The 22,152-nt window shown below is 46.8% G+C and overlaps 1 protein-coding gene across 2 annotated transcripts in view; it reads right to left on the bottom strand.

Annotated features, from left to right (window-relative positions):
- SMOX (spermine oxidase) overlaps positions 1 to 22,152 on the bottom strand; it is an 87,477-nt gene that overhangs the window by 51,410 nt on the left and 13,915 nt on the right. Inside the window, exon 1 of one of the 2 annotated variants that reach the window (XM_069856646.1) lies at positions 11,658 to 11,802. The exons of the other annotated variant lie outside the window; for it this stretch is intronic. The gene's annotated coding sequence lies outside the window, so the exon portion shown is untranslated. Of the gene's footprint in view, positions 1 to 11,657; positions 11,803 to 22,152 lie in introns of those variants that run through there. 2 annotated transcript variants of the gene reach the window in all.

The raw sequence follows: 22,152 nt of genomic DNA on the forward strand, positions 1-22,152 counted from the left end.
GAAAGAAAACACTGGAGCTTTCATTGTTATTTGGAACAGAACAAGAGAAACTGGAAACTCTCATCTTACAAGTTATCACACAAAAGCTCTGCAAGCAAAGTGTGAGGAATTCAAAGACGATACATACTGATAGCTCCAACAAAATCAAGGTTGTTCCTCCCTACCTGTGCTTCCCACCACAATAAATATGAGTTGACGCCAAGTGGCGTTTCAGACTTGCCCAGACCAGCCTTCTTCAGCTGTCTCAGGACAAAGGTTCTCTGTATAGGAACATACCTTCCATACATACACCCCACTCTCTCTTTCTACAATGTAAGGTGTAAGAGGTGTTCATAGATTTGGAGAAAATGCCTGCAACAACAGAGACAGCTGAAGTTTTTTCTTTTCTTTTTTTCCCCAAAAAATAAAGTGAAGCACTCAGATACAGTACAAATTAAACTGCCACCTTCTTCTGATTATCCTGTAAAACAAACCCCCTCAAAGCTGACAAAATCATAGAATGGTTTGGGTCAGCATGGACCTTAAAGATCATCCAGTTCCAACCCCCTGCCATGAGCAGGGACACCTCCCACTGGATCAGGTTACTCGAAGCCCCATCCAACCTGGACTTGAACACCTCCAGGGATGGGGCAGCCACCACCTCTCTGGGTAACCTGGGCCAGGGCCTCACCACCCTCACAGGAAAACATTTCTTCCTAAAATCTCATCTCAATCTCCCCTCTTTCAGCTTATAACCATTACCTCTCGTTCTATCCCTGCACTCCCTGAACTGATACAACTATGGTGTACACCGAGGTCAATGAATGCAAACAGCAGTGTTTTGTGTAATGTGAACATCTGCCCACCTGGAAGCATAAAGACCCAAATTCACTTCACCCAGATGGACAAGGAGCCCTCAGAAATCTGTCACAGCCCTTTGGAATCGTTTTCCTAAAATTACCACCATCAAACAGCAATCACTCAAGCAAATGGCTAACTGTTCCTTTAATGCTGTCTAGCAAGTTACCCAGTTTACCTTACAAAGTGATGTTTCTAGCGCTTATCTGTTGCATTTTCTGAAGTGTTTTATGTTCGAGTGCCACTTCTCCTCTCAATAACCTGCCCAGAAAAAAATTTATCATCTCTGGAAATGCATGAATAGCTGTATCCTTCACAGCAAGCCACAAAATCAGATGTGGGGAGCGTAACCACTGCAGGGAGAGAGAATGGAAGGTGACTCCTGAACACAACTGGGAGGTAGGATCAGGAGAGCACAATTACCCAGGTTGCAATCCAGGTAGTCACCAGGAGAGCAAGCTAGCTCTTAAGAAGAACAGCTAGCAAGGACTTTCACCCTACACCAGAGAAGCACTGTTCTGGAATAGCTGATGGAGATCCATAACACATCCCTGTGGAAAAGATGTCACTTGAGAAAAACCATAGAATCATAGAATGGTTTGGGTTGGAAGAGACCTTTACAGGTCATCTGGTCCAACCCTCCTGCAGGGACATCTTTTAAGATGAGCGTGTGCCCTGATTTTATAGTGGGTAAAAAGACAAAACCATAATGAAACCTTGCATGCCAAAACACTTCATCTCTGCTGCTGCCAGAAAACAAAAAACGTGCATCCATCATACCCCAAAATCTAATAATGAGAGTCACAAAACCACATCTGTTGGCTGAGTTCAAGGTAGCTGCCGGACGAGCATGACAGGCAAGTTTTGGGACCTGTAGCTCAAGAAAGTCATGACCCAGGCATTCCCAAAGTCTGCTGAAAGAAAGGATAGAACAGCTCACTCTGTACAGTAACAAAAGGGCAGAAGGTCAGCAATTTTCAACTCTAGGACAAGAAATGCAAGCCAGAAGCTAGGAAAGTCTTGGTAACGCTAAGAACAATGAAAGCCTTTAAAGGATTACCCAGGGAGGATGGGGGAAGTCCATCACTGGAGGTTTTTAACAACTGTGTTGGACAAACATCTGCTGGGAAAGTTTAGATTGATCTGACCCAGTCCTGCGGCAGGAGGTCAGATTATTTACGAAGGTCCCTTCTGGCCCTACTCTTTTTTTGCTTAAAACAGAAATATGACAACAGAACAGAGCAGCACACACACTTCCCTAACATCTCCGTAACACATTAGAGAGCTGCTGCAAGATCCTGTGTGCAGCAGTCGCCCACTCCCAACTGGCAACATTGCCCTCTGTCCCTGGAGAAGTGATGCAGTGATAACACAACCATATAATCATACAACAGATTGAATTGGAAGGCACCTTAAAGATCATCCAGTTCCAACCCCCTGCCATGGGCAGGAACACCTCCCACTGGATCAGGCTGCTCCAAGCCCCATCCAACCTGGCTTTGAACACATCCAGGGATGGGGCAGCCACAACTTCCCTGGGCAACCTGTGCCAGTGCCTCACCACCCGCATGGTGAGGAATTTCCTCCTTATGTCTAGTCTAAATCTTCCCCTCTCCAATTTGTAGCCATTCCCCCCTAGTCCTAACACTACAAGCCTTTGTAAGCACAGTCCCTCCCCAGCTTTCCTGTAGCCCCCTTCAGGTACTGGAAGGTCACTATAAGGTCTCCTCGGAGCCTTCTCTTCTCAGGGCTGAACAACCCCAACTCTCTCAGCCTGTTCTCATATGGGAGGTGCTGCAGCCTTCTGATCATCTTTGTAGCCTCCTCTGGACCTCAGTCTTACAGAAGAGATATGTGAACAAGGAGCCTCTCAGCACAGCCTCCCCAGTGGGGCCATCCCTCTCACATCCCTCAACACGGGAACAGCTGTTAACAGGAGTCCATCTGCACTTTTTCTCCCAGTTTACCTCCTTCACATCCCTCTTGGCAGTCAGAGGAGCTCTCTTTTTCCTCTCTTTAGGCCTTTCTTCTTTTCCTCCCTGGAATATTTTCATGTGTAAGATCTTCAGGACTGGATCCCTTTCATGTTTTGGGGAAGCCCTGAGCAAAATGTCTGTGCTTCTAACAACAAAAAAGCTCACAGATTGTCTGCTCAGCATTACAGCTTCCCATCTGCCCTCCAGCACCGCCTCTTCCCCTGCTCAGCTGGGAGCCCAGCATGAGAAATCCCACCTGCATAAGCTCTTCATGCAGAAACACCTCCTTAGTGCTGACCTCTCAGTCATCCCCAAGAGCTGCAACCTTTGGTGCTTCCTACAGGCTTGCCCATGGCAGCTATTTGAGAGCAGAGCAGACTTCATGTAGCAGCCTCATCAAAACTTGGGATCCTCTCCTAACGCTCCACTGGGCAGGGAGCCCACCACACAGTCCTGGATCCCACCACACAGTCCTAGCTCCCACCCCAAGGGAATCAGGGGGACAAAATGGGCAATGACCCAGTGTTTGACTTTAAAGCCCTTTGTCAAGTTCTCTTCAAAGTCCAAATAGAGGCACCAGATGCAATTGTATAACTGGATCAATGGTGTGAGCTCCCCATGACTATAAACAGGGCATTTAATTTAGTCTACTACATTACTGGAAGCACCATGCTTCTGCCAACATTAATTAATATAAGTGTCCTGTGAGATCAGACCGTCCAAACAGCAGAGTGTAAACTGCGAGCCCCAAAGTACTAATCTTTATCTCAGGGTTAGGACTTGAGCTACCAACTTCAGCAGCAAAGGGAGTTCAGGATTTTTTGCTTTCTTGCATGCTCCCTGCAAACCCTCCCGGCTCACTCTTGGAAATACAGTTAATCTCCAAGCTCTCCATCGTGTCTGTTCCTCAAAGCATGCAGTGAGCGAGATGACAGAGGTGGTTTGGGGCAGAAATACCCACTTGTGTGTGCACGTGTGAGTTTGTGAGCACATCCCAGCACATCTGAGGGCACAGTGTTGCAGTTCCAGGAAACTCAGATCTAAGTTTGCGCTGTCCTTAAGAAAGACAGTCCTGCTCTCTCCCTACTGCTGACAGCAGTAGTCATGGGACAGGGCAGGAATTGGATCCAATTGAAAAATAACCCTATAAAAATAAGTAATAATCAGCTGTAAAGTGTGTGGGCTGCCTGATCAAGATCTCTCACCCACAGTCACACTCGGACATACACCCTTTCACTAGAAGTAGTGCCTTTACTTGCTATAAATCACTAATAAGACCATGCCCTGGTGGGGGTGGAGAAGGGTTATGCAAGAGAGGAAACAAGCAGCCAGAGATAGGACAGCACAGTGAAAATATCTTAATACAGTTTCACTGCTGAAGCCTGCGTCTTGCAAAACGACGCTCCCTCCGGCTTCCCAGACTTTCTGAAAGGGTCCGTGAGTTTTGGGAGTTCAACCAAAGGATTCCCAGACAGGCTAATGATGCGCGTCTTCCTGGCAGGGTCCTCTGGGATCACAACTGCTACTGATTCCAAAAAGAGAAAATCCTGTTCGAAAAAGAGTGGAGATCAAAGCAGGCAGTTACACCTACATCCTGGAACATGCATGCTCATGGGACAGGACAGCATTAGATTCCGTTTCAGACTAAATGTCTGTCTGCCTAGCAGAATTATTAGGTGAGCGTACTTGAATATGACACCTGTACAATCTCTCCATTTCCCATCTGCCCTGGAAAATGAATTAAACTGAACAGAACTCTCCGAAAGGAAAAGTAACTGCTCCTTTCCAATGCAATTCCCAGCTCAGGGATAAGCCAGAACTACCTGCTTAGCTTAGCAGAAGGTATTTTCCAGATGCTTTAGCTAGAAAGTAGCTTGAGGAGGTATTTCACAACAGAAATGGTCCCAAACAAAGCACTTTTCCCTCCGCCTCATCTCAGAGTGTGCAAACATCATCATATCCTGGCCAATATTTCAGTCATTCCAAGCATGCCAGCAACCTACACTGTTAAATGCCACTCAGCTAAATCTAGGGGACATGCTCAGGAAAATTCTGGCACTGTGCAGAATAATAAATGATGAAGAAAGGCATAAATAACTATTCATTTGTCAGAAATTATCTGCCTTCATTGAGTTCTCGACTTCGTCATTCAGGAAAACAAATATTTTCTTATTTCTTAAAAGGTAGTTCCTGCCTTTGAATTCAATAGGTATAAAAAAACGGATTTTAATGCAATTTTCAAGCCATCATCAAGATTCTGTAGTCCTTTAAAGACCTGTTAGATAAAAGAAATGCAAGTGACCAAAACCAAACATACACCACAAGCTGGTATCGTCCTTATTTACACCAGTTCAGCTCTCTGGGCTCGCCACAGTTGAGAACGTGCCTGGTCCAGCTCTCTCCCTCCATCCTCCTGTTCTCAGAAATGAGATAACTGTGGTCTCAGAGGATGATGTGGAATACGGCTTTGAAGAAGGGAAGTGTGACAACCACAGCTCTGTGTAAATCACTACGCAAGGGCTGCAAAATCTGTTTCCTTCAGAACCAGCAAGCTCCCAGCCGCCCTCATTTTTTTGTTATCCAAGAGCACTAACAATAGTCGTCTTGTTTTACCAAGACTTGCAGAAAACCTTCAAGGATGGCTTGGTTGCAGAGAACTACCCTGAAACAGCCCAGGGATCAAACTCCAGCATGAAGAGCTGGGAGGGGCTTTGTAACCCCTCTTGCATTACATCCCTGCCGATGAGCTTATCTCACTACCTTCAGAGCAGCCCAGGCAAACTCCAGGTCAAAACACGCCTTGCTTCAGGCATCCTTACGCCCTCGCGTCCCTGGCCCCAAGGTGTCACAAAACCAAAACTCCAGTGGCCACAAAAATGCACTTAAAACCAAGGATGTGATTAAAATTCACCGAAGAAGCAGTGCTTTTGACAAATCCACTGCATTTAAAGGTCTGCAGAGGAAAAGGTCACCAATAACTACAGTGCATCTCCCAGAACAAAGGTCACACTGCTGTCAAGCTCCACCTGCAAGAAGGTTGGTATAAAACCCCCACAATCTGCATTATCCACAGCCTGGATCGACTGTGTATGGCCGCTGGCTGAATCACAGAATAGTTTGGGTTGGAAAGGACCTCAAAGATCATCCAATTCCAACCTCTACCACCTCCACTGTTCCTCCAGCCTGCAGTCCCATTTCTCCCCAAGGGTGCTGGCTCTGGTACCCAAAGCCTGATCTTCACATACGATGAATAAAGAACTTGCTGTAGTGATGTGACGTGATGGATGCACTCTGGTCAGGTCAACGTGAAGGACAGTGCTATAAACTCCATGAAGAGCACACACCCAGCGCAGCCAAAGAGCAACACCTCTGCAACACCAACCAACCACATCCTACTGAAGAAAAGACAGTCGCATGCATCAAGTATAACTTCAAGAAGGTTGCAGCGGACTCTCAGAAGATACAGGGGGAATCTGAACCCCACACTCTGCCCAAAATATGTTCCCAGACACAAACACAGGACCTCAAACTCAGGTTCTTACAAAGCCACTCTCCAGAGCAGAACCACACACCATCTAAAACAGCTGCACCACATCAACGTGCTCTTGAGGTGCCATCATGCACATCATGCTAACTGGAGAAGTTTATTTTCCAAGGAGTTCGCATTCCCACCCGCAGTATTTCTGGAATCTTTTCTTAACATAAAAAGAAACCACAGAAACATTAGATTTAAAAAGAAAACCAAAGACTTGTAACCAATTTTCACTACTAAGAACTCAAGTGGTACTACCATGCACACACCCACGTACTCTCAACACGTAGCATAGGATACAGAGACACAGCAAACCAACACATCAACAAAAGCTGAGAAAAATGGAACACATCATCCAAGCAGCTGACAATTTTCACGTTCCTTCAACAGAAATACACAGATGGGGAACACCACAACATTTCTTGATGTAGTTTGTTAAACTGTACACTTCTTAGGAGCCCATAACACAAGGAATTGGTTCCATTTGGGTTTTTATGGTCATGCGTCCATCCTCTTGTCACAGACCTGCCAGCACACTTGGTGTGCAAGAGGATTTGAAGCCCAACTCACACCAGCCAGGAGAGAGCACCTTGCTCACCAGCTATGGGGGGTTACTGCCTCTCTCCCACATTGCTGCTGTGCTAGACATCAATTTTTGCAGCCGTGCAGAGCAGGACAGATCTTTAAGCCAAATGGTTTAAATGCTCTGTTGAGAAAGAAAAGTTCAAATCCATCCTCCACCCATTTAATTTCCAAGAGGTAATCTTTATACCTCATTAATTTCCTGTTTACCACTCTGACACAACATTTTAGCTCCCCAACAGAGCTAAAAACAACCCAGTTACTTAATTTCCATAGACTTGACTTCATTAACTCTTGGAGAGGACTAACGTTTGTGGCCATGGGAAAGGATATTTCCACACTTTTCCATTTTCTGGTCTGTTAATTACAGCTACTGAGAGAAAGGAGACAGCAGTTTGATTTGTGAAATACAACAGGCTGTATTGTAGTATACAGACACAGAGAAAATAATCTCTATTTCTTTCTTAATATAACCCAACCATACAAAGTAAGTAAACCCACATACTTCAGAAGTTGGTATCGTCTTTCTCCTGAGAACCTCATTTGGGCCAGCAGGAAATGACTTGAGGAATCTTGGATTTCGTCAGGAGGGATTACTTTTCTGTGGGATGACAGTCACAGGAAACGTGAAGCGATACAACTGGGGTTGAGAGGACAGGCAGCTGCACTCCTGTAGTAGCCAGCAGGAATTCACTACAGGCAGGAATATCCCTCCCAGATTCCAAGGCAGCAACGGACAGGAGTCCACTACCCTTTGCAGATGGAGGAATGTGAAAATACTAAATCAGTCTACTTGGCTAAAGTGGAGATCAGCAAAAGAGCACTGCCACACCTTTTACACCAAAGGGTTCTGTAGGAAGCCCATAAACCATAGGTGTCCTTCTCCTTGTGAGGAACATTCAAGTGATCTGAGGGCTGGAACCCCTCCAATACAAGGACAGGCTGAGAGAGTTGGGCTTGTTCAGCCTGGAGAAGAGAAGGCTCCAGAGAGACCTTATAGCAGTCTTCCAGGACTTAAAGGGGGCTAAAGGAACGCTGGGGAGGGGCTCTTTGTCAGGGATCGCAGGGATAAGATGAGGTGGAATGGTTTTAAGCTGAAAGAGGGGAGATTTAGATGAGATCCTAGGAAGAAACTTACTCCTGTGAGGGTGGGGAGGCCCTGGCACAGGTTGCCCAGAGAAGTCGTGGATGCTCCATCCCAGGAGGTGTTCAAGGCCAGGTTGGATGAGGCTTAGAACAACCTGATCCAGTGGGAGGTGTCCCTGCCCACTGCAGAGGTGCCGGAACTGGATGAACTTTAAGGTTCCTTCCAACCCAAACTATTCTATGATTTCACAGCACTTCCCAAACTCTATCTCAACCTCTCCATCCTCACCACATCTACTGAGATTCCCCCAAGCCAGGAAAAGACTGTATTTCAGAGACATCACAGTTAACTTGTGACAGCACTCAGACACATTTTCGTGGAAAAGACAAGGGAGAGAGAACACCCTTCAAGTGAAAACCAGAGAGGTCTCTCCAGGAGTGCTTTGAGCAACAGCAGAGATGAGGACAGGGGCTCCCAGGATACGTGCACGGTGTTTGTGGTCTTCCAGCCACGTGCTCACCCATTTCAAGAAAGCGTGGCACAAAAGGGTACAGCTCTGCAACCACAGCACCCAACATCAGCTGGCATTTTTAAGACCTAAAGAACCAGACCTCCGCACCTCTTTCCACATACAGATTGCCCAAAATACCAGCTAGATGCTCCTCTAAACCTGAAGATGCCCAGGTAAACATTTGAACACTACACGTTGTTTTGGATTCAGACACTGAGTCAGACCTAAGACCATTGGGAGTTTGCCAGCTCAGTTGTCATCCAAATATGTTTCCTAGTCTGGCTCCCCCCTCCACAACGAGACTACAAGGGAAAGGCAGCACTGTCTTTTTTAGAGGCAAAGCCAGCTGAAACTACAGACCTTCCTGCTGAAAAACACCATACATCTGTTCCGCAGCAGTGCCATGAATGATTAGTAAGTGTTGGGCTAACAATCTGGAAAGGGAAAAGCACCTAGGGAAGCAGAATGTTATCAGTAATTCAATAAAACAACATTTGTAGAAGACTGAAAACATAAAGCATTCTTGCACAACGTGCAGAGAGGCTGATTTCTTGCCCTCTGCTAAACCTGTCTGGTGACTCCGGGAACGGGACTGTGTTATACAGGCTAAGGGAAAAGTGGATCAACAGGGTGAGCTGAGGACAGAGCTCTGGGCTCGACTCTATTTGTGCAGGATCACAGAGTGGACGCGCGTTAGCCGATACATATGGTTTCACTTTTACATAAAGCTGGTGTTTACATTACTATATCAGGGCAATTACAGCAGGATTTGAGACAGCGAGCCCAGACACCACGCGAAAGATTCTTAAGGGTGATCAGAAAGCAAAGACCAAGCGGAGCAGCTGCGTTTCAGGGGCCAAGGGTATAACTTGCTAAAAAGCTTTGTTTTCAGGTCAGGTTCGGGTAACTGACAATTGGCTTGGTGTGTTTTGCTACTGCACATCCAGGACTAAACCCTCATCCACCACAGTGATTTAAAAGCCGGAGCAATTCCATGTAAGTCAATGGATTTGCCTGAAAACAGGAGATGGCTATGAAGTGTCAAAGCCCCAAGTTATGGTAACAGCTTTGTGTAAACAAGAAATACCAGCAGGCAGAGGAACCGAGAGTCTTCACAGCTCGTAATTCACATTCCGCCTCACGTGTCAGGTTATGGTGACTTTCCCACTTAACCTTTATTCTTCATGTCATCGCCTGAAATGCTGAGGGGGAGAAAGCAGAGACGCACACGGACACACAGCGCGTGCAAGCGAGAACCCCGACATAAACACACAGAGGGGAGAGAAAACCCTAAACCACCCCAAAACCCCAACGTGACAGCATCATAAGCAGGCGATAGCGCTGACATCAACAAAGGGAAGGGGAAAAACAACCCCAAAACCTGGTGTTCTACCCCAAATCCACAGCCTATATCGATGGGGTGAGGGTCCTTCCCCACCTCTCCCCAAAACCAAAGGTGGAATAAAACCCTCTGCAGCCTCCCCCTCTCTGCTGGATTTGCTCGGGGATGAGGGTCACGGGGGGATTTAAACACTCAGCCCCTGAGATGCAGCTGCTCCACTTGGTCCTGACTTTCTTTGGGGCTGAGGGCTGAGGGTGATGGGGGATTTATACCCTCAGCCCCTGAAATGTAACAACTCCACTTGATCCTGACTTTCTTTGGGGCTGAGGGATGAGGGTGATGGGGGATTTATACCCTCAGCCCCTGAAATGTAACAACTCCACTTGATCCTTGCTTTCTTTGGGGATGAGGGTCACGAGGGATTTAAACCCTCAGCACCTGAAATGCAGCTGCTCCACTTGATCCTTGCTTTCCTTGAGGATAACGGTCACTGGGGGGATTTAAACCCTCAGCCCTGAAATGCAGCTGCTCCACTTGGTCCTTGCTTTCTTTGGGGCTGAGGGATGAGAGTGCTGGGGAATTTAAACCCTCAGCATCTGAAATGCTGCTGCTCCACTTGGTCCTGACTTTCATTAGGGCTGAGGGTCACGTGGGAATTTATACCCTCATCCCCTGAAATGCAACTACTCCACTTAGTCCTTGCTTTCTTTGGGGCTGAGGGATGAGGGTGACAGGGGGTTTATACCCTCAGCAGCTGAAATGCAGCTGCTCCTCTTGGTCCTGGCTTTCGTTGGGGCTGAGAGGTGAGGGTGATAGGGGGTTTATACCCTCAGTACCCGAAATGCAGCTGCTCCTCTTGGTCCTGGCTTTCTTTGGGGCTGAGGGGTAAGGGTGCTGGGGAATTTAAACCCTCAGCATCTGAAATGCAACTACTCCACTTGATCCTGGCTTTCGTTGGGGCTGATGGATGAGGGTCCCAGGGGGTTTATACCCTCATCCCCTGAAATGCAACTACTCCACTTAGTCCTTGCTTTCTTTGGGGCTGAGGGTGACAGGGGTTTATACCCTCAGCATCTGAAATGCAGCTGCTCCACTTGATCCTGGCTTTCTTTGGGGCTGAGGGGTAAGGGTGCTGGGGAATTTAAACCCTCAGCATCTGAAATGCAGCTGCTCTACTTGATCCTTGATTTCTCTGGGGCTGAGAGAGGAGGGTAATGGGGGGTTTATACCCTCAGCATCTGAAATGCAGCTGCTCTACTTGATCCTTGCTTTCTTTGGGGCTGAGAGAGGAGGGTAATGGGCGGTTTATACCCTCATCCCCTGAAATGCAACTACTCCACTTAGTCCTGGCTTTCTTTGGGGCTGAGGGATGAGAGTGATGGGGGTTTACACCCTCAGCAGCTGAAATACAGCTGCTCCTCTTGGTCCTGGCTTTCTTTGGGGCTGAGGGATGAAGGTGACAGGGGATTTAAACCCTCAGCATCTGAAATGCAGCTGCTCCTCTTGATCCTTGATTTCTCTGGGGCTGAGAGAGGAGGGTAATGGGGTTTATACCCTCAGCAGCTGAAATGCAGCTGCTCCACTTGGTCCGTGCTTTCTCTGAGGCTGAGGGTGAGGGTGATGGGGGTTCACACCCTCACCCCCAAAGCCGCCGCATCCCTCTGCCCCCGCTCTGCGCTCGCCCCCGGCTCCAGGCTGACGCTGTGGCTGAGGGGCAGGGTCGGGCCGGTCCCTCGTGTCCCCTGGTCCCCTCGGAGCCCCCCCCCGAGCCCTCCCGAGCCCCCCGGTACCTCTCTCTGCGGTGGCCGGAGGGACGGGCTCTGCGCTCCTCGCTGCCCCCCGCGCTGGCGGCTCCGGCGCTGCTGGCACTGCGAGCACACAAACCAGCGGCAGCCTGTTTTCCAGCCCGCCCCGGCTCCGCCTCAAGGATCCCCACGCCTCCTCCTCCTCCTCCTCTCCTCCTCCTCCTCCTCCTCCTCCCCGGCCCGCTCCCCCCGCCCCGCGGCCGAGCGGCTCCTGGCCGGGACCAGCGGCCCGCGGCCCCAGAGTCGCTGAACCCCAGGATCGGCGAGTCCTAGAGCCAGAGAATCCTCGAACCCCAGAATCGGAGAATCCTAGAACCCCAGAGTCGGAGAATGAAAGAATCCGAGAATCAAAGAATCCGAGCATCACAGCCTCGCAGAGTCATTGAATCCTAGAATCAGAGAATCACAGAATCCCAGAATCGAAGAATCCCAGAATCAGAGAATGAAAGAATCCTAGAATCAAAGAATCTCTGAATCCTGGATTCAGAGAATAACAGACCCACAGCATCATTGAATCCTAGAATTGGAGAATCAAAGAATCCTAGAATCTCAGAATCAGATAATCCTATATTCAGAGAATCAGAGAATCCTAGATCCAAAGAATCCTAGAATCCCAGAATCTGAGAATCACAGACTCACAGAATCATTGAATCCAAGAATCCTAGAATCCCAGAATCAGAGAATCATAGAATCCCAGAATCTGAGAATCAGACTCACAGAATTTGAGAATCACACTCACAGAATCATTGAATCCTAGAATCCCAGAATCTGAGAATCACAGACTCGCAGAATCATTGAATCCAAGAATCCCAGAATCTGAGAATCACAGACTCACAGAATCATTGAATCCAAGAATCCTAGAATCCCAGAATCATTGAATCCAAGAATCCCAGAATCAGAGAATCCTAGAATCCCAGAATGTGAGAATCACAGACTCACAGAATCATTGAATCCAAGAATCCCAGAATCAGAGAATCCTAGAATACCAGAATCTGAGAATCACACTCACAGAATCATTGAATCCAAGAATCCTAGAATCAGAGAATCTTAGAATCCCAGAATCTGAGAATCACAGACTCACAGAATCATTGAATCCAAGAATCCTAGAATCCCAGAATCTTGAGAATCACAGACTCACAGAATCCTAGAATCCCAGAATCTTGAGAATCACAGACTCGCAGAATCATTGAATCCAAGAATCCTAGAATCCCAGAATCAGAGAATCCTAGAATCAGAGAATGAGAGAATACTAGAATCAAAGAATCCTAGAAACCTAGATTCAGAGAATTACAGACCCACAGAATAATTGAATCCTAGAACTGGAGAATCAAAGAGTGCTAGAATCTCAGAATCAGATAATCCTATATTCAGAGAATTGGAGAATCCTAGATCCAAAGAATCCTAGAATCCCAGAATCAGAGAATCCTATATTCAGAGAATGAGAGAATCCTAGAATCACAGAGTCCTAGAATCCCAGAATCGGTGAATGAGAGAATCCTAGAATCCTAGATTCAGAGAATCACAGACACACAGAATCATTGAACCTTGAATTGGAGAATCAGAATCCTAATCCGAGAATCAGAGAATTCTATATTCAGAGTAAGAGAGAATCCTAGAATCAAAGAATCCTAGAGTCCTAGATTCAGAGAATCACAGACCCACAGAATCATTGAATCCTAGAATCCCAGAATCACAGAGTCACAGAATCATTGAATCAGAGAATCAGAGTGTCCTAAATTTAGGGAATAGCAGAATCAAAGAATCCTAGAATCACAGAATCAGAGAATCCTAGAATCCCAGAATCAGAGAATGAGATAATCCTAGAATCCGAGAATCAAAGAATCCTGGAATCCCAGAATCAGAGAATCCTATATTCAGAGAATCACAGAATCCTAGAATCACATAATTATACAATCGTGGAATCATAGAGGCACAGAATCATTGAATCATGGAATCAGAGTATACTAGATTCAGGGAATTACAGAATCAAATAATCCTAGAATCACAGAATTGTAGAATTATAGAATCGCAGAATCAAAGACCCATATAATCACAGAATCCTAGAATCATAGTTATAGAATCATAGAATCACAGAATCATGGCATGTTTGGGTTGGAAGGGACCCTTAAAGCCCACCCAGTCCAACCCCCCTGCAGCGATCAGGGGCATCTTCAACCAGGCTGCTCAGAGCCCCATCCAACCCGACCTGGAATGTTTCCAGGGATGGGGAACCTACCACCTCCCTGGGCAACCTGGGACAGTGTTTCATCACCCTCAGTGTAAAATATTTCTTCCTTATATCCAGTCTAAATCTACCCTCCCTTAGTTTAAAACCATTACTCCTTGTCCTGTCACAGCAGGCCTTGCTAAAATGTCTGTCCACATCTTTCCTGTAGAATCATAGAATGGTTTGAGTTGGAAGGGACTTTAAGGTCCATCCAGTTACACCCCCCACCACGATTCTATGAAAACAGTTCGCTCCTGAGCTGATACACTGTCAGCTGCCAAAGTCTAAAGCAATTCCACAGATCATTTTCTGAAAGGCTGCTGAGGTTCTCTGTCATTTTTGATTTCACATCTTCTACTGACAAAAAATGGGTGTCTTTGATCACCAATTTGATCTTTGGGAAGAGGTAGAAATCGCAGGGAGCCAGATCTGGCAAATAGCTTAGGTTCTCAAGCACAATGATGTTGTTTATGAGCTTAAAACAGATTTCTAGACAAAGCACTGTGGTCTGTCACTTTGTCGTGATGTTAACTCACTGTTCACTCTTGCACACCAACATTTTCCAACCAAGGGTAAGAAAACGTCTTTAGTTGAAGATTTATCCACTCATACTGAGTGAGGCGATCGAGCTGAGCTTTGTCACACTGTGACAGTCTAGCACATATTCCATAAGCATCTCTTTTTCCCTCCCCTGGGAGGCTCCTCCTTAGCTATGGGGTCAGTCTCGTGGTTTTTTGTGTCGGACCTCATATACTCCTAAATACCTCTGGACACAGAGCCTCCGCCATGCAGACCTCTCTCCAGGGTAGGGGAAAGCAGAAAGCCTCATTACAGTGTTTCAACGCAGGAGACAGCATTCAGAGCTCTAAAGCAGAGGGGACAGGTATTTCCTGCTGCTGAATTTGCTGCCTTTTATGCAACCGAAGGGTACAAGTCTTGCCTTCAAGCAGCCACCCTGAACGCAGCACATTTCATTAAATTATAGCCTCTTTCCAATAGTTTAACACCGGGGTGAACATACACACACTAGTGGAGCTCAAATATTGAGACATCCCCCACCCTTGCCATTAAACACCAGCTGAAATCACTTGTGGATGTCTGGAGAAAAGGCTGCACCTTGGATGAACATTGTCATGTTTGCAAATTGCCTTCAAGCATTTTAAGGCTTTATAAGACATGTTCGGCTCCCTGCCAGACATTCACACCTGCACAACTGGGATGAGATCACTTCACCAGCCAAAACATCTGGAGCAAACAGCAAGAATAATACGGGCTCAGGTTTCCCAGGTTCAGCCAGATATTAATAACTGTGCAGACTTTTCCATTTCATATATATAGTGTTTGCAGGCCATTTTCTTCCAGATCTTGAGCTCTTATGACAGCCCTTTGTTGCTGCCGTTACTGCTGCAATTGATACGCTCAGAGCATCTTGAAATACCCAAATACTGAAGCCACAGTAGACTTTGAGAACCAAGACAATGGACATCTCACAGGCATACACAGTGTTTGAAACGTGGTTTCTGAGCCTTTGAAGCCACAAGGATGGCTGTTCCCATCCAGCACGCTGCAGGAGGCACCCAGTGCTGCTGGGCCAGGCTGGGTGTGGTGAGATTGTAGAATCATAGAATGAAATGAGGGAAATGAGCCATATCCCTGATTTAACCAGCCATATCTGGAAAGAGGAATTGGCAATGAGGTTGGTTATGTTGGCTGGAAAGAGCAGTCTTTCTCACTGGACTGGACAGAGGCTGAGATGATGAGGAAATAGGGTCAGTTTGAAATAGGGTCCAGCTTGGAGCTACCTATCTGGAGGGGACGGAGAGGAAGCTGGGATTTCCTCAGCATCTCACAGAGCAATACCTGCCCCTAGGGATGCCTCTAACCTTTTTTGTAGTCAAAGAGGAGCCACAGTGAAGAACAGACTGGTGCTCCCTGTTCCCACAGAGAAGCTGATCCATAAGAGACGTTAGTCATCCAGCAGCTGGAAAAGCTGGTGAGCCAAATCCAACTGAATGGCACTTCTATTTCCTCCACAGCAAATAAACAATCGTGCTCCAGGACTGCACTAGCTCTCAGCTCGTTTGGCTGCAATTTGGAGGATTTGAAGTAAATCTTGAAAGCTCTGAGTAGCTGGGGTCCCCTGGGCTCTACCCTCTTTCTCCAGTTTAAATTTGGCAACAGAGCCCAGCCAGCTCAAAAGCCCTAGACATGCTCACAAGGTGTTTTGAAGATACATAGAAACGCAATTACCTGTGGGAACAGAAAGCTAAAATGTATTGCAAGCACACGTTTAATACGGTGCTTGATGAATTAAGAAAGAGGAATCAACAGATCTGGCTGTTGGTGGTGCCATAGTCAGGCAGCAATTCCAAAGAACTCTGATGACATCCTAAAATAAGCACTTTTGGTGCCTCTGACATTTGTTTTCTTAGCTTGTGGTCTGTGAGCAGCTGGGCTTCAGCTTCCCATCTTTCATGGGAAAAAAAACATCAGCCACAGGTTTCTGAATGAAATGAAAAATGAATGATAGAAGTCCAGAGAGTGTAAATCACAAGCTAGGAAGAAAGCCCTACTTTGTGCAGTACACCTGAGAAGACTGCCAAGAGCTGCAAGTCAGAAACATAAAAGGCATGAAGAAAGAAAAGGGTATTATTACCTGAAAGGTCATTGGGGGATTTTTGCCACACAGCAGTCTCCCAGGGATGGAAAGAAATAGATCAGGTCTCCTATGCTTCAACACACACACACATTGAAATGGGGAAAGGATTCCAGCAAACTAATCAGAAGAGTTTATCATGGGCATGAGGGGGTGGCAAGGTGCCTGGACACGGTATTAGGTTGCACTTTTGGGTTTGGGTCTGTTGGAAATCTTGTCAAGGGGATGGAATGATGTGGGTTTGGGTTTGGTTTTTTTTCCCAAGCAAAATAATGATTTAAAGCCATTAAGCGATTGCCCTCTAGATTCCTATTGACCAACATAATGCCCCATTCCTAGAGCTGTCAGGCGAGATGAGGATCAAGCCTGGCATGAAGTATTTTTTTAGGAAAATAATGATTGAGTTGCCTGGAGAAAAGAGGAGGAGTGGAGATGAAAAACAGGCAGCGTTCCGTACTCCTCCATGCTCCAAAACACCACATTCCTGATGTTCACTATAAAAAGGCTTTACTTCATGCTGTTCTCACAAAGTCTTTTTCATCCTCAGATTTAACAATGTTGGTAAAAGAGTGGTTAGCCACTAGAAGTCAGCAATCCTTCAGTGTGAAGCCACCTGAGACAAGCCACAGGTCGTGTTATGCTTTACAGCTTGCCCACTCTTGCTTAGATCCAGAGTTGGCATTAGGAGCGCGTCTGTACATCAGAAGTTTAGCATGTGCTCTAATCTTTGGAGGATCCGCTCACACACCAACACCTAGCAGGACTCTTGTCAAGTAAAAATGGAACTCAAAAGCAAACACAAAATATGTAGCTTAGAACAGGTCTTCTCCATTTTTCTGACCTATGAATCATTCTTGTCAGGGCAACTAGGCTCTGATTTTGGCTCCTGCTCTGGGCTGGAGAGCCACTGTGTTCCCCCGAGACATACACTAGGTACAGTTTGGAAATGCCCATGCTAAATAATGACATTATAGCAGCTTCAAACAGCCCAGCTGACTTTTCCTCTACACTGTTTGTACATTAGAGAGAGGCTAATCCATTTTACCTGCAAAGCAGACAAAGCAAACTTACTGTGAGACCTCAGATGTAATGCTTTATTATCTTTCCACCCGTACGTAATATGGATTTTCCATGATTCATTCACCCACTTGAGGAACGCTTGAACAGTCAAAGAAAAACATACATTCCCAGGAGAAAAACCAAAACCACGTCCGGTGCAGGAGAGGAAAACACTCGAATATAAACACAGAATCCCACTAGAAGTTTTATCTGAAGCAAGACTACTGATCGTAAACACAACGAGGAAGGGCAAAGATCAAATGGCATCGCTTCTTGTGAATGTTTTTCCCTTTTTCCTCACAGTCCCCTGACAATAAGTCAATAAAAGGTTTTCTGAGACTACAAAGGGAATGTGAAAACCCTGCAGCCTCCCTTTGGAAGTATATTCAGGCTACAGGCGGTTTCAAAAGTCACTTCTGAGAGTCTGCCCTTTGCTAAAAAAGACTTGTGACCTTCCAGTCATTCCAGCATAGCTGCAGTAATTCATACGAATGAGTAATAATGACGTTTGCTATTCAGTCATCATTTGTCTAAGTGACAGGGAGATCTGTCATAAATATTTCTGTGTGATGATAATCCAGACACAGAAGAAACCATCCAGCTTACCTTTTTTGTTAGTTAAAAACAAGCCCAGGTGAGGAGGAGAACTCCTGAAATTCCCCTTGCAGGTGTTTTCGTTCTTATTGCCTTCCAGGAAGGTGATTTGCAGAGTGATTCCAGTAGTGTGTTCAGTTCTGGAGTCCTCAGCACAGGAAGGACAGGGATCTGTTGGAGCGAGTCCAGAGGAGGCCACGGAGATGATCTGAGGGCTGGAGAACCTCCCATATGAGGGCAGGCTGAGAAAGTTGAGTTGTTCAGCCTAGAGAAGGGAAGGCTCCAGGGAGACCTTAGAGCAGCTTCCAGTACTGAAAGGGGCTACAGGAAAGCTGGGAATTGCTCTTTATCAGGGAGTGCGGGGGTAGGATGAGAGGGAATGGTTTTATGCCAAAAAAGGGGAGATTTAGATGGGATTTTAGGAAGAAACTTTATTTTGAGGGTGGTAAGGCACTGGCACAGGTTGCCCAGAGTAGTTGTGCCTGCCCCATCCCTGGAGGTGTTCAAGGCCAGGTTGGATGGGGCTTTGAGCAGCCTGATCCAGTGGGAGGTGTCCCTGCCCACGGCAGGGGATTGGAACTGGATGGACTTTAAGATCTCTTCTGACAAAAACCATTCTATGATTCTCTGCTGATACAGCTCAAACAACAATTTCTTCTAATATCCTGAGAGCTACAGGCTTTAACACTTTCTTGCATGGATTCCTGGAAGGGTATTGCTGCTGAAAAAAGTATCTGATCTCAACAACAGAAAAAAAACCACCTCTATCTGTGGCAGATCCATTGCAATCCTTAATAAATTGTAGCATGCACCCTGAATGCTTGAAAAATGTCGCTATTTCTGGCTTGTATCTGTCAAGCTTTGAGTCCCAGATACTTATTCTTACCGCAAGCATCTCTCTGCTAAATTGAAAAATCCTTCACGGTTCCATTTCTGTGAGTTCTAGTAGCTAAAGCTCCCCTTTGGTTTCATTTGGAGTAGGAAAATTGGGAATACTTTCCCTGGAGCACAGGCAGAAAGCAGGTGAAAAGATGTCACTGTCTCATACGCACACTCATCTCCGCACGGACACACCTCTGCGTGCTGTCCTGCAGCGGGATATCCCACTGGCGTGTAGGAGGGTGCTGGCCTCTTCTCCCAAGTGACAGGGGACAGGACAAGAGGGAATGACCTCAAGCTCTGCCAGGGGAGGTTTAGGCTGGACATTAGGAAAAAAATTCTTCACAGAAAGGGTCATTGGGTATTGGCAGAGGCTGCCCAGGGAGGGGGTTGAGTCACCTTCCCTGGAGGGGTTTAAGGGACGGGTGGACGAGGTGCTAAGGGACATGGGTTAGTGTTTGATAGGAATGGTTGGACTCCATGATCCGGTGGGTCTCTTCCAACCTGGTTATTCTATGATTCTATGATCCCCCCGTGCCTTGGAGTACACAACATCTGGCTTATTCGGGAAGGAGCTTGGATAACTGCTGTGCCTTACGTGGGCTGCACAAGAAGCAAGACTCTCTGGGATGTGTAGTGGCAACAACCTGCCTTGGTACAGCCAAGGTCATCTGTCCATATCAGAGAGAGAAAGCGCACAGGAGACAAACCCTTCCCGGACCTTCAGTCCCCACCATCATCCCATGAACAAGGCTATTAGTGATCCTGGCCTCAGCAGTTCATGCCTTTATTACACGCTCTTTTCCCTTGCATCTTCATAGAATCATAGAATCACTAGGTTGGAAAAGACCCACTGGATCATCGAGCCCAACCATTCCCATCAATCGCTAAACCATGTCCCTCAGCACCTCATCCACCCGTGCCTTAAACCCCTCCAGGGAAGGTAAATCACCCACCTCCCTGGGCAGCCTCTGCCAGGGACCAATGACCCTTTCTGTGAAGAATTTTTTCCTAATGTCCAGCCTGAACCTCCCCTGGTGGAGCTTGAGGACATTCCCTCTCGTCCCCCATGTTCTTATATTGGAAGAGACAGCGAACAGTTGACTTCTCTGCAAGTCTCTCACTATTCTGTATACTTCTATCATATCCTTCTTAAGTCCCAGGGAAGTCCTAGCACACCAAGTGTGCCTTCTCATAAAAGCAGTTGTGGACCTTTACTCCACTTTGGTGCCAATTCAGCACAGGGTGCATGAAACCGCAATCACTCAAAGTATTCTGAACACAAAGAATGCAGGAAATGAAGATTTGGCTGGTACAAAGGAACAGGGATGAATGTGGAAATGTGGGAGGAGTCTTGATGACAGCAGAGCAGCTCCTGCCTTATCTCACAGCAGGTAATAGAGGAAAGCGCAAGCAATGCCAACTGCACTGAGAACAGTGGAAAAAATGCAAACTTGTCCTACGAGTCTCATTTTCGATCTCTACCTCTGGCCAGGTGACAGCGCTACTTCCAGCCGATAGATCTCTCTTCCAGCCAATATCTCACTGGCTTGGATGTTTCCTTTACAGGCTGGTGAACAACTCAGAGCCCTCCTGCTCCCACCACTGATTCCATCTCAGAGCCCTCCTGCTCCCACCACTGATTCCATCTCAGAGCCCTCCTGCTCCCACCACTGATTCCATCTCAGAGCCCTCCTGCTCCCACCACTGATTCCATCTCAGTCTCAGCAGCCCTTGCCTCTCCTCTGCCTTCACTCCAGGCACTGTGATGCCCACAGATGCCTGGTCACAGGCTGCAGCCGTCCTCGCTGACCAAAACAGCCTTGTTGTTTCGTCGTGCCCCACTGTCTGGCCGTGCCTGTCTCTCAGCTCCTGACGATGCCCAGTTTTCAAGCTATCCAGCACAGAGGTTGCCTTTGTCTTCTGCATGTGGACACTGCCAAGTGCTGTGACCCATCCTGGTACTGCTTTTCCTATAAATAGCTTGCCCCACAGATAACCTGCAGTCTTTGAAAGTCCCAGGTCTTGAAGATAAGCCCTGCTATAACCTGTACAAAATGAGAAGCCAAGGCTCTCCCAGGGTGAAGAGAAAAGCTCTGAAGAAATAGGCTAAGAGGTGTAATAGAGAACGCAGCCTCGGTACAGCCACAAGCAGCAGAAGAAACTAGTGCCAAGGGGCCCAGGGAACAAGTATTATGTATAACCTGCACACAGACATAATATGACAACTGCTGAGCCACAAGGATTTTTACAGCCAGCCTCCAAGTTCTGCGCAAGAAGATGCGGCGCTGCACAAGTAACCCAAAAAGAATGATGATCCATCTAACTTATCTGAAAAAGCACTCGAATTTAGCTCCTTCTTTACGTAAGAGCACGCATTTTGGATATGAAATATATCCAGATAGCTTTTTACCCTGCCACAACTTGCCACATATCCATTTACTCTTCCACATTTTATTTTAATAGCAGGGGAGTCAGGCAGGCTCGATTGACAGGCTGGTTCCCAGGGAAACCGGAGCGACTTATTTCTCTTAAATAGCAGGCACAAATGTTTCCTGTGTTAAACCAAGCAGCCTGCTGTGACATTCAGATCTCTAGGATATAATCGCAGAAGGACGGAATGTGTTTGCCTGACTCAGAGGTGGGGAAGGAGAAAGGTAGCAGCACAATGCAGCTGGCGACAGGCACTAGCAGGGCTCTGGCAGCCAAATCACATTGGTGGAAATAGGTCCCTTGTTCTAATCCCCAAAAGAAAAGCAAAACAAGACGAAACTGGTAAAATTACTCGGTGCTGCTGGGAGAGAAACACAAGGAGGGAATTGGTAAGAGAAAGCCATCAAAATCTCAGTCAAAATGCTAGGCTGGCTGCCCAGTGCTGTTGAGACACATTAAAAGCATAAAACCAGCTACATTGCTCTAGTCCAGGGTTTATCCAGCTTGGGAAGCTGCTTTGGTGGGGACGGCTAAAGGTGGGAAAGGACTTGGGAAAGGAAATGGAAGATAAATGTGAGCATCCTCCTGAGGTGCTCTCTGGTAGCATTCAGGGCATCTCAAAACCTGAGATT

The sequence above is a fragment of the Phaenicophaeus curvirostris genome, chromosome 4 (genome assembly GCF_032191515.1).
Source record: "Phaenicophaeus curvirostris isolate KB17595 chromosome 4, BPBGC_Pcur_1.0, whole genome shotgun sequence".
Classification (NCBI taxonomy): domain Eukaryota; kingdom Metazoa; phylum Chordata; class Aves; order Cuculiformes; family Cuculidae; genus Phaenicophaeus; species Phaenicophaeus curvirostris.